The 12009-nt window shown below is 36.7% G+C and overlaps 1 protein-coding gene and 1 long non-coding RNA gene across 3 annotated transcripts in view; one reads left to right on the top strand and one right to left on the bottom strand.

Moving 5' to 3' along the window:
- LOC138703183 (CD2 antigen cytoplasmic tail-binding protein 2 homolog) overlaps window positions 1–12009 on the top strand; it is a 127479-nt gene that overhangs the window by 93442 nt on the left and 22028 nt on the right. Inside the window, exons 4-5 of one of the 2 annotated variants that reach the window (XR_011332992.1) lie at window positions 5028–5174; window positions 10529–11915. The gene's annotated coding sequence lies outside the window, so the exon portion shown is untranslated. Of the gene's footprint in view, window positions 1–5027; window positions 5175–10528; window positions 11916–12009 lie in introns of those variants that run through there. The other variant, XR_011332993.1, reaches the window with a different exon arrangement.
- Window positions 1–12009, bottom strand: part of LOC138703184 (uncharacterized) — a 41521-nt gene that overhangs the window by 28163 nt on the left and 1349 nt on the right. The gene's annotated exons all lie outside the window — the stretch shown is intronic.

Below are 12009 nucleotides of genomic sequence, written 5' to 3'. Positions count from 1 at the left end.
TGCATTCATGATACTCGGTCGACCACTTCTCTCTTCATCATGGACATTGGTTCGCCCATTTTTGAACATACGACACCATTGTCTTACACCACCTTCACTCATTATGTCTGGCCTATAATCTCCACAAAATTGGAGATGAATTTCATTGGCTTTACAGTTTTTGGCCACAAGAAATCTTATTACAGAAAGTATCTCACACCTGGCGGGACTTGCAATTGCAGCACACATTTTGACAGGAACAAAGACACGACCTTGACTCTACCGCTGCTTGATGCATACTGCTTCAAGGTACACTCCACTGCAAGAGCGGCGCCACTGTCTCTGTTGTTACGCACGCTATATGAAAACGGAAGTTACTTTATGAATAGCCCTCATAGCAGTAAAGTATTATTATTATAATATTGTTGTTTCAGTACATCACTGCCACTTCTTATGAATGCCATGGTGTATTTTTGGTCTAGAGTAGGGTGACCAGATTTACAAAATAAAAAAACGAGACATTTATTAAAGTTGACATGAATCAACATTTTATCTAAACATTCATTATTAGCCTACTTGTGTTTATATAATGTCAGTGAGCAATAAGGTCCAGTTTTATTTATATTAAAGTAATCAATACTACACTGTTTACAATAACTAGGCTATAATAATTGTTGTTTTCTAATGCCAGGCGTTTGACAATAAAGTCATTTGACCTCTTGCACTCCAATATTTTTCAAAGATATTATCATGGCCAGCCACTGAAGCACAGTTTTTGAGGTGTTCCGAATCCATTTCTTGGTTTGAGTTGCATAATGGGCAGTTAGGGGACTGATATATTCCAATTCTATGCAGGTGTTTGGCCAAACAACCATGGCCTGTTGCCAATCTAAATACAGCCACAGACGAGTTTCGTGGTAAATCGGGAATTAACTGTGGATTATGATGCAGAGAGTTCCATTTTTTCCTTTGGGATTGTTTATCAAATTTTGTTTGTTGAAGTCTAAGTATGTAGATTTAATAAATCTTTTCACAGAGTAATACGTAGAGTTAGTAACAGGTCTGTAAGTAGCAGTGCTGCCCTTCTTTGCTAATGCATCCGCAATCTCTTTTCCCAGGATTCCACAATGGGCTGGTATCCATTGGAATACAATTCTTTTATTGAGTAATATTAATTGAGAGAGCATTTTAGTTATTTCTGCTGTTTGAGATGAAGGTGTATGTTTAGAAACTATTGATAGAATAGCTGTTTTGGAGTTTGACAAAATAACTGCATTCTTAAATTTATTGATGTGGCATAGAAGATTCCTGAGACTTTCACTTATTGCAGTGATTTCTCCATCAAAACTTGTTGTTCCATACCCAAGAGATCTATAAAGTGAGAAGAGTATGTAATAGAGTAGTATGGATACTTGGCTTAAGTCACTGTTGACAATTATTTATGTGGCAGCTAGTCTGAATTAAATAGGTTAACTTATCTATTTAAAAATACTTCAGATTAATTGGACCTTACAATTATATTCATGTCACTGTATTCTGAACTTGTTTCGTGACAAAATTTTTTGCCTCATATTACCTTTTAACCAGTGGTGATATTCAAGAAATTTAACACCAGTTCACTCATGTGTACCTATGTTAAACATATACGGTATATGTCCATGGTAATTGCAAATATTACTGAGAAATAATAAGTATTTTAACATTCTCCATGAAGATCAACTGTACAATTTGCATCATATTTCTTTGATGAGTGAATTTGCTGTAGAAGTGTTGGCTTTTCCTTCAAGAAACTATAAAAGTCCATGCAAGACACATTTTTGAAATTACATTTTGTGATTATGGTTTTAACTGGAAACTGATTCCTTTCGTCAGATCAAATTGAATTCAACAACGAAAACACTCTTTCTGATGATGCATTGGTACCAGGTATTCCTAACACAAAACTTACAATCTGAATTATGTTTGTAACACTAAGTTAATGTATTTATCTTTCATAATAAAATAAAAGAAAAATAAATATCTTAATGATAATTTAGGGAAATGCGATGCCATTTAAAAAAACGAGACATTTGGCGCACCGAGCATACTTTTCTCGGGACAGGGGACAAGAAGCTGAAAAAAGGGACAATCCCGTTAAAAATGGGGCGTCTGGTTACCCTAGTCTAGAGAAAATATTAATACTTTCTTACAAAAACGTTCCTATTTTTTACGAGTATTACTGTAAAAGAAGTGTATTTTCCCTGGACCAAAAATACAATATGGCATGCTAGAAAGTGGCAGTGATGTGTTAAACATTTAGGGCCGTATTCCAGTGGATGATCAGCGTTTTTCGTATTCATAAATCAGTGAAAGCGATTTGATATGATTTGAATTCTGTACAAGTAACCAGTGGATAGCAGGGGGCTAGCTTAGTACGCTCATAGTGCATGCTGCGAAATGTCTATGAATATCACCCATAATGTTAAACTAACCTGATGTAACAGTAATGATAAAAAGTACTCTGCATATATACTCTGTAGCGGTAAAGTGTGTTGTATTTTGTTCAATGCACTCTATGTTCACTGTTGATGAAGACTGAAATAAATGTTATTTGCACAATCACACTTAATGCAGTTCGAGCTTGCTAAACCCCTTTTGATGTCACAGCGAAAAACCGACAAGCTATGGAACACAGCAGTTCAAGTAAGACAGGATACACACCAGAGACAGTTCCTTGGGGGAGGGAAGGGAGGAACGTCCTCCTCACATTTTTCTTCTTTCGAAAGTAAATACCAAATAAAATATGTGCCTTGAAATGCAAGGAAGATTCGATAATTTTTAAGTTCACAGCTGTAAGAAAACCTCGGTTGATCGAGTTTTAAACGATGCGCGCTCATGTGCTGCTAGAAAACTCTAAGAAAGATGCGAAATTGTTTGTGCGGAGGAAAGCCAAGACATTCCTCCTTTACTGCAGTTAGCACACATAGACAACAGCGCACTAGTGGCCAGAGAAAGAAGCAGAGTTTTAAAGCGAGTAAATGAACGGAGAGGGAGGAGATCCTCCTCTGAATCAGTCATGGGCGGGAAATAGAAACCGACTGGTCGTGCAGCAAGCTCGCTACCGCTGCCATCTAACGATCTTGCATTCAACCAGACTATAACACATCTAGGAGGAGGCACAATAAAACAGTTTTAACGCAACACTATGAAAGACACCGTATAAATTTTTTTCTAAAATTATAAACCAAAAATATTATTCATTGCACTTTATATAGGCTACTATTCATGGTTTGAAACTTTCAAGGATATTTGAAAGTTAAAGTCGTGTTTATATAAAACAAAGAGGAAGTAGTTCTACATTGGTATCACAGATCTTTTTGGCCCCTGAAATTCACTTCTATTCATTGTTTACTAGACAGAGCAACAGCCAAGTTGTCAGTTTTGTACAAATATATTTGAAATTGAAAGTAGGTACTCCAAACTACATTATTTTAACATAAAAAATTGGCCACCGGCAACTTTGAACAATAATGGTAGTATGACTTTACAAGAACTGATATTCTTCAAAAGCATGTGATACTGAACTTGTAAAATGTACATGTGGCAACACAGACCACTTGGGTGGGTGCTGTGTTCTCGCTTTCCTCAAATTATTTCCCATTCCCATTTCCGCAGTTCCGATTACGTGTTAGTAGCTATAGTCTCTTCCAACACGTGTGATGCTGTAGTGTGCTCGAAAAATGCTGCGAGGTGAATTTCCTTGTAATTGTTAATTTGTGCAATTATTCAACAATGAATGGAAGTGAAAACATTATATTTTATGGAAAATTTAGGAAACTCAGTTTACAAGAACAGATTATTGCTATACAGAAGGGAAGGCCAACCCCAACACTACCTGGTCTTACATGTGTGCATGTTGGCTAATTTGCAGCATGTTTCATTCAAGAAGGTGTCATTTCGTCCTGTTACCTTCTTTCCTCCTCTTAAGAAATACGCAGGAGCCGCCACTGATACACACCAGTCGATACAGTTACATGAAGCAGTATGCATGGAACATTAAGCATGCATCAAAGGAGAATAAACGAACGCCTTTAGGTGCTACTAGTCAGGCCAGATAATGCAACACACAAGCAACATAATGCATGTGCCTTGCATCATAACCAAGATAAAACATGCTGATTCTTTGTGTCGTACTTCATGCAACCTGGCCACTACAGCCCAGAGTTCAGTTGTCAGTGTACACTTTCCGATCATCATGAACTACCAGAAATTTAATGTGATGAAGAGGTATCCAGTTATTTACCACTATACAGGAGCAGATTATTCAAAGAAGAATCTCAGAGATAAAATTTGGGCGGAGATAGCTGCAGAAGTAAAACATAAACTGAAATAGGATTGTCCGGGAAAGTAGCTATTTAGTTCTCGTATATGTATTCATTCATTTATTTATTTGTTTTAAAATATAAATCTTCACTTAAATATAAATATCCCACTTCATAACAAGTTTTATTAAGCCACTGGGAATTAATTGCCAAGGAAGAGCTACGCTAGACTTAAAAAAATAAGAAACTGACCTATCCCTCGTATAGACATTTTCATCTGTAGGTCGGTCATCATACGGCGTAATGGGCAGCACAGCACCAACTAGTGTTGCCAACTCTCCCGTATTTAGCCCCAATTTTTAACAGTCTCCCAACTTCCACATTTTTCTTCTCTTCGATCCTTTTTCTCCCTTATTTTTGCATAATATAAAAATTTATTTGAAACATTTAATTTTTATATGGTTGAAGGTGATTTATATGATGGATTCTGTTGTTCCAGAGATGCACTGAAATGTGCAGCTAAGCTAATACAAAGAGTGTTTCTTTTATGAAAAGTGTCGTATGTATGTATATATATATATATATATATATATATATATATATATATATATGTATATATATATACATGCATGCATACATACATTCATATATGAGGTCTCGCCATCCTCATTCAATAATCGAGACTACTATTTTTTGTTAGTAGTCAACATGTAGATACCTATTAATTTTGAGAAAAATTCGTTCCAGCACCGGGAATCGAACCCAGGACCTCTCAACTCTGCGTGCTGAGTGCTCTTTCCAACTGAGCTATGCCAGGACACGATCCATGGTGCCAGCCGAACTCTCCTCATTATATCATCAATGGCCTACTACCTGCATTTTAGACATATACCGGTAAGTCATATATGCAGGAGCAGTGCTCCTGGAGCACATATTTAAATGACTTTATGGCCAATTTTAACAAGCTTTCTTTAATACTGTTAACATTGATATATACCTATACTCACATATGAAGTCTCGCAATCCTCAGATGTTCGAAAAAGGAGAGCGACACTTTAATCAAATCAGAACTGCAAATCACAGTCAACTTCAACTATTCATGTAGGTAATTTTTACAATTTGTTTGAAACTATTACGCTAGGTAAAATATCTCAAAATACTTTAATTTAAGCCTAACTGCCAAAATGTAGAATAAAATTGTTTTTAGTGCCGCTAACTGAATTTAATAATTTTTCAATTTTTTATGTCAAATATTGTAGACCACTTAGTCTCCCGTATTTTCTTCAAAAATAGTTGCCAACCCTAGCACCAACACTATTTCTACCCAAGTCTTCAACAGAAATCAGAGTGAAAAGTCCATGTGCTTGTGTAATACTCATACATGTTTTCCATCTATTAGGAATATTTACAGTTTGTCGTATCTTCAAATGATTCTTTGGACATTCTATAATATTCTGCGAATTTTTCTGGATCCTGTGCTAACTCTACCAATAAAAACACTACAAGCACCATGATTTTCAACGTTTTGAACCAATGAATCCGAAACCTATGCCTTTATCTTCGCATTCTTATTATTGACAATAGCAGAAGATCTCCATCTGATGACTCCACACTGAATGGCTCGTTAGATCAAATAACATGGCGTTATGTGTCACACTCCATGTGCCATGCATCATGTTTCTTGCACCATTCGGTGTGTTAACGTGCAGGGGCGAATCTAACTACTTGGCGCCTCTAGGCAGAGAAAAATATTTCTGCCCCTTATTTCGCCCTATATGCGTCATTTGGATCAAATGAAATAATTGATTCTGCGTCATTATTACTGTTTCTAATATCAGAAACGCCTGACTAAAATAAACCACACGCTGCACTATTTTCAGAAACTACTGTTCACCACATTATTACACTCTGATGTACCTGGACTCGAACTGGACCAAGCTGGCTATGTTTGTTTTTTAAATAACACATATTTTTGCACTTTTTCTCACCATTTCCTCTCTTTTTATTGCCTTGTCTTTCTCGAGTTTCTGGTATTGTTATTTAGTCAACTGTCTGAAGACAGGTATGGACCCCACAAGTGACACCATCAAGGCATCACTCATAAGGCAACTAGGCCAGGAGATAATGGGGTAGGGTGACCAGTTCCTTTCCCCCTCCATTGCATACATCGCTGACTAGCTACATATTACACTAATCAGATTTTAGATGCAGTTCATCCTCTGATACATATCGTCAAATGAGATGTACTGTCTGGTAATAGATTTACATATCAGCCATAACCTCAATCAGATGTGTTTCCGGTATTGAGAACCACTGACATTTTTCCGACTGTCACTTATTATAATGAAAATTAAAATATGTCTCCTAGGTACAAAACAACTGCACTCTTTACCGTTTCAAATTAAACTGAACTCCCAAGCGTCCGGCTGATACAATGACTGGCGGTATTTTCTTTGAATTTAAGTCTGCATGGGGATTACTGAGTGTTGATACTGGCTACTCTTATGACAGAGCAGCGTCTCTCTCATAATTTCATCACAAAGCTTATGATTGCGAGCAACGAGATTTGCCTTCCTAACGTATCATTATATAATACCAGTAAGTTCTTTAATGGTATTTCGTGAGACTCTCACGATGAGAGGGCATAACATTAAAAAAGGTACTATTATTGCATTGTGACACTAATATTGAAAAACTGTCATTTTTCCTTGGCATACTGTTGATTAAATTTTAACTGATTGTTGCCAATGTTATTGATATCTTTTTCATTGTGCGTTTAAGTTCATGTACTCTTTTAAAGAGTTATGAATCAAATTTTAAAAAATGTAAAAAAAAAAAATTAACAGTAATAGCTTAAAAGCCGCCCCTCAAATCTGTCGCCCTAGGCAGCTGTCTAGTCTGCCTAGGCCTAAATTCGCCCCTGGTAACGTGCCTAATCGATTTTATTCAAGATACAGTCTCAGGTTGTGCACCGAAGTTACAAAGTACAGCCCACATACTGTAGGAACGCGGCATGTTTACAACATGAACTTCGATTGCAAGTCTGGTTGCAGTGTAATGTTTACCTTCCTGAATGTTACATATTTTTATACGAATGTTGTACTTAGATTGTACAGGTGATATATTGTTGCTGGTCCAGATCCTAAGCACTTGACAATAAGTCAATCGCTGTCTTGTATCCCAATATTTTTGTACGATGTTATCTTGTTGTAGCAATGTTTTGCATCCCTTGATGTGTTCGATGTTCATTTCTTCATTTGCATCACACAATACCGTACACGGGCTGATGTATGTTGAAATTCCTATCCTGTTCAGGTGGCTTGTCAAATAATCATGACATGACTTGTTATCAACCTGATTTATGAGGCCCTTGAGGGATTATCTCGGGGTTAACCATTCAAAATTTCCAGGTTGTATCATTTGCTCCATCCGAATTTTATTGTTTTGGGCAGATCTGAATTTACTTAGAAGTACTGATTAGAACTGATCGAACTGATTAGTTGTTTTACAGAATAAAATGGAAGTCTGTTATTGGATTGTTGTAAAATTTCAGTTCCCTTTTTAGCCAAAAGTCTGCTGTTTCATTTTCCTTATGTAACAATGGGAAGGAATCAACTATTTTTTTTCTGTAGTTTAGTTAGATAATGCATCTTTTTTTATAATCTTGTATTTCAGCCTTTTTTGTGGTCTATTGTAAGATTATAGTCTGTATGGCTGCCCTTCAATCTGATAATTAGAATTTATTTAATCTGTATAAGAGATTTTGCAAACGTAATATGTAAATAGCCAGAAATGCATATATAGATTGACAAATCGAACTCAAACCCTGACAGAGTTACTACGTGAGTGCTGGCTGTCTTGGGGAGGAGCAAGTGAGAAAGCACGGGGGGAAGGGAGAGAGCACTATGCACTGTGTACTTGCAGGTCCACTCACAGTTTGTCAAACCTGCTAACAAAAGCTTTAAAAGGTTAACTAGTTGCCTGCAATGCTATCATAATGGAACCTTCCTAGCCGACAGAAGAGGCAAAAATGAAGAATCCGTTATTGTGGTTATACTGGAGAGTGGTTCTTCTATTGGTCACGATGCCCACACGCACCCTCTCAGATATTTACATGGTGATTGGTGACTGAATGACGAGGAGCGAGGGAGAGAGAAGAAAGAAAGAGAGAGATTCCAGAAGTTGGCGTATTTTACGGGGTTTCACTTGAAGTTGTCAAACTATAGAGTGTTAGTTGGTAGGCCAGAGGGAATAAGACCTTTGAGTAGGCTTAGACATAGATGGGGGAATAATATTAAAATGGATTTGAGGGAGGTGGGATATGATGGTAGAGACTGGATTAATCTTGCTCAGGATAGAGATCGATGGCGTGCTTATGTGAGGGCGGCAATGAACCTCCAGGTTCTCTAAAAGCCATTTGTAAGTAATAGGCCTATGTAAATAGCAGTAACTTAAAAATTTGTTGTATATTCTCCTACATAATAGTAAAATGAAAAGACAGGACATATTCATCCCAGTTTCTGCACCTCTTGAATATGACATAAGAGATTCATCCGTATAAATTTGTCAACACTCCGTACGTGTGTATCTTGTCTCAATTGTTTCTATAGCCATAATCTTCAAACCTAGTATATCTGTAGCCTACATATAATATTTGTTTGTAGTTTATAGACATTACTTCAATAGTTTCTTTAAAGCTGTAATGATATGTATTGAAAACTCACTTTACAACATTTTTTGGTGTCTAAAAATTGCATTAATATTACTGCCAGTATACAAACGAACGTGATGAAATAGAATGGTGAAGTGTTTGGCAGCAAAAATATATATTTTTCTTGTTTTGTTTTTTCCTCCCAATGTATAAAGACCATTATTTCGATATGTAGACAGTGTATATTTCATATGATATGCAAGTACCTTCGTTCCTTCACAGTTCATGACATTGTCACACAGAATATATGATGTTTCTTTCAAATAATTCACAATTTAATGCACATTAATTTTATCTTCCATTGTTTTATATGAAACTTTTCATAGCCTATTTTGGGAAAGCTATTGATTGAATTCCCAATATGCTCAGTCAGTTTAAGAGAGCAGTGTATTATGATAATAGATGTTTGAAAAAATTTTAGTTTTGTCCTTTAAAGAGAAAATTTGGTACGAACAAATGTAACTTTTTTTCCTCAAAATACAAGGAGAAAATAGGGAATACATAAACAAAGAAAATACAAGACGATCAAGGTGAAGACAGATGGATGGGCAGGCAGGCAGATAGATTAATTTTTTCCATAATATTCTTACAGTTGCTTTATAGCATAGAATATAGACTAACATATCCATTTCTTACGTTTAACATATAAAAATGCAAATATAAAATATATACAGAATTAATACCGGTACCTTAATAACAATAATATATTATACAATGCAATATGTTTACCATTTAATAGTACTAAAATATTTACTCAGTACTGTGAAATGTCAAGAATTCATCTACAGAATAAAATGTGTGAGATATTAAGTAATTTTTTAGTTTCACCTTAAATAACGCAGTGATTTGGTAATGATTCTTAATGTCTTCAGGAAGACCATTGAAAATTTTTATTGTCATGTAACTCACTCCCCTTTGATAGCATGATAAATTTGATGATGGTGTATGAAAATCATTCTTTCTGCAGGTATTTGTGCTATGTATGGCTGAATTAGTTAGAAAATTTTCTTTATTACGTAAGAGGAAATTTATTAAAGAGTATATGTACTGATTTGTTAAGGTCAGAATCTCTCATTTAAAAAAAAATGGTCTATACAATTCTCTAGCCATTGCTCCAACTATTATTCTAATTGCTGAGGAGACAAGGAGAACAAGTGTGGGTTATTTATAATAATAAAAATAATAATAATAATTATTATTATTATTATTGATACTAATTTATTTATTTATTCTGGTAAAGCTAAGGCCATCAGGCCTTCTCTTCCACTCCACCAGGACAGTGACAGTTAATTCCAGAGTTAGTCCACTGTTGTAGCTGAAGAGTTAGCGAGTCTAACTCCGAACTCAGCGCACACGGGTTCGATTCCCGGTCGGGATGAGATGCCTGGGTAAGGTTTTTACGGGGTTTTTCCCTCACTCCTATAGGTGAATATCAGGTAACTTTATCAGGCGACTGGAACCCCACTCAACTTCGCCACTTCCTTTCCTCCCCTATCATCCTTTCATTCATCATCCCGTTGCTTCTTCTGGTTTTCAGATCGTTCTACAGGCGGCCCTCCGAAGCTCCTGGCTCTCTCAACCGGCCTCTGTGGATTGTATTCAAGTGATGATGGATAGCTTCTGCAACGGAACCTGGGGCAAACCTTCTCTGTGGAGGACTTCTGCCTCAGACCGTTAAGGGAGCCTTGGAGGGGTTGCCGGAGCAGGAGTGGTACATGGACTTTGTTGGCTGTTGTGTCCGATAGTTAAGGGGGTCAAGTGGTTAGGTCAGTGCGCGTAGGGGATTGATCGGTGGGCATGCAACTCATCCCATATAGGGGGTGTACAATAGACCTCAGGTCGTAGTGCGTGGGATGTTCCCTCCCTCCCTTCCTCCTAACAAGAAAAAAAAATCCAGAGTTATCACTGATAGGCACCTCCTGAGGAGAAAGACGTAGTTCTACGTGGACAGTGGATACAAAGGAGAACAAGAGGGCATACTCATTCATTCATAGGGTCTGCTGGGGCCTTCGCTATAAGTTCTTTATCAGGACTGGATAGCAGAATCGTGACATCATACAAATGGGGCATGCTCTGCATGCCATTTCTCTTGAGTATATTTAATAGCGGTGCTTGGCGTTATTTACTCTAGTTAATAGTAAATTATATTAACAAGACAGTAATCAGCATAATTATTATTTTATCTACTACTACTACTACTACTACTACTACTACTACTACTACTACTACTAGTATTGCTACGTACTGCGGTTGTTAAACGAGCGTTGATTGACTTCTTTTCCTATTGTGGATATATGCATGTTCAGGAGTCTTACATGTCGTACCAACATATCATACGAGACATTACAAACGTTTCACGCTAGTTTGCAATGTTCCAGCGGCATAGAAATTCGGCCATTTTCATACCTCAGGGAAGTGTGCAGGGATAAGAAAATGGAGTGTTATGACAGGCTAGGTTAGTTTAAACTTTTATTATGTAAGGCTAGGTTAGTTTAGACTTATTATGTCTTACGTACTTATCTGTGACAGGATAGGTTACGGTAGTTTAGGGTTTTGTTATGCCTTGTATAGGCAAATCTGTGTTAGGTTAGTTTAGGCTTTTATTATGCTTTGCATATACGAAACTGTGACAAGTTAGGTTAGGATAGTTTAGGCTTTGTTATGCCTTGTATAGGCGAATCTGTGAAAAGTTAGGTTAGTTTAGGATTTTAGTGACAGGTTAGATTAGGTTAGTTGAGGCTTTTGTTATGCCTTGTATAGGCGAATCTGTGAAAAGTTAGGTTAGGTTGGTTTAGGATTTTAGTGACAGGTTGGGTTAGTTTAGGCTTTTATTATGCTTTGCATATACGAAACTGTAACAGGTTAGGTTAGGATAGTTTAGGCTTTTGTTATGCCTTGTATAGGCGAATCTGTGAAAAGTTAGGTTAGGTTAGTTTAGGCTTTTATTATGCTTTGCATATACGAAACTGTGACAAGTTGGGTTAGGATAGTTTAGGCTTTTGTTATGCCTTGTATAGG

Source organism: Periplaneta americana, chromosome 7 (assembly GCF_040183065.1).
Source record: "Periplaneta americana isolate PAMFEO1 chromosome 7, P.americana_PAMFEO1_priV1, whole genome shotgun sequence".
Taxonomy (NCBI): Eukaryota; Metazoa; Arthropoda; class Insecta; order Blattodea; family Blattidae; genus Periplaneta; species Periplaneta americana.
Note: the sequence above shows the minus strand (reverse complement) of the source record. Positions and strands in the feature narration are given on the sequence as shown.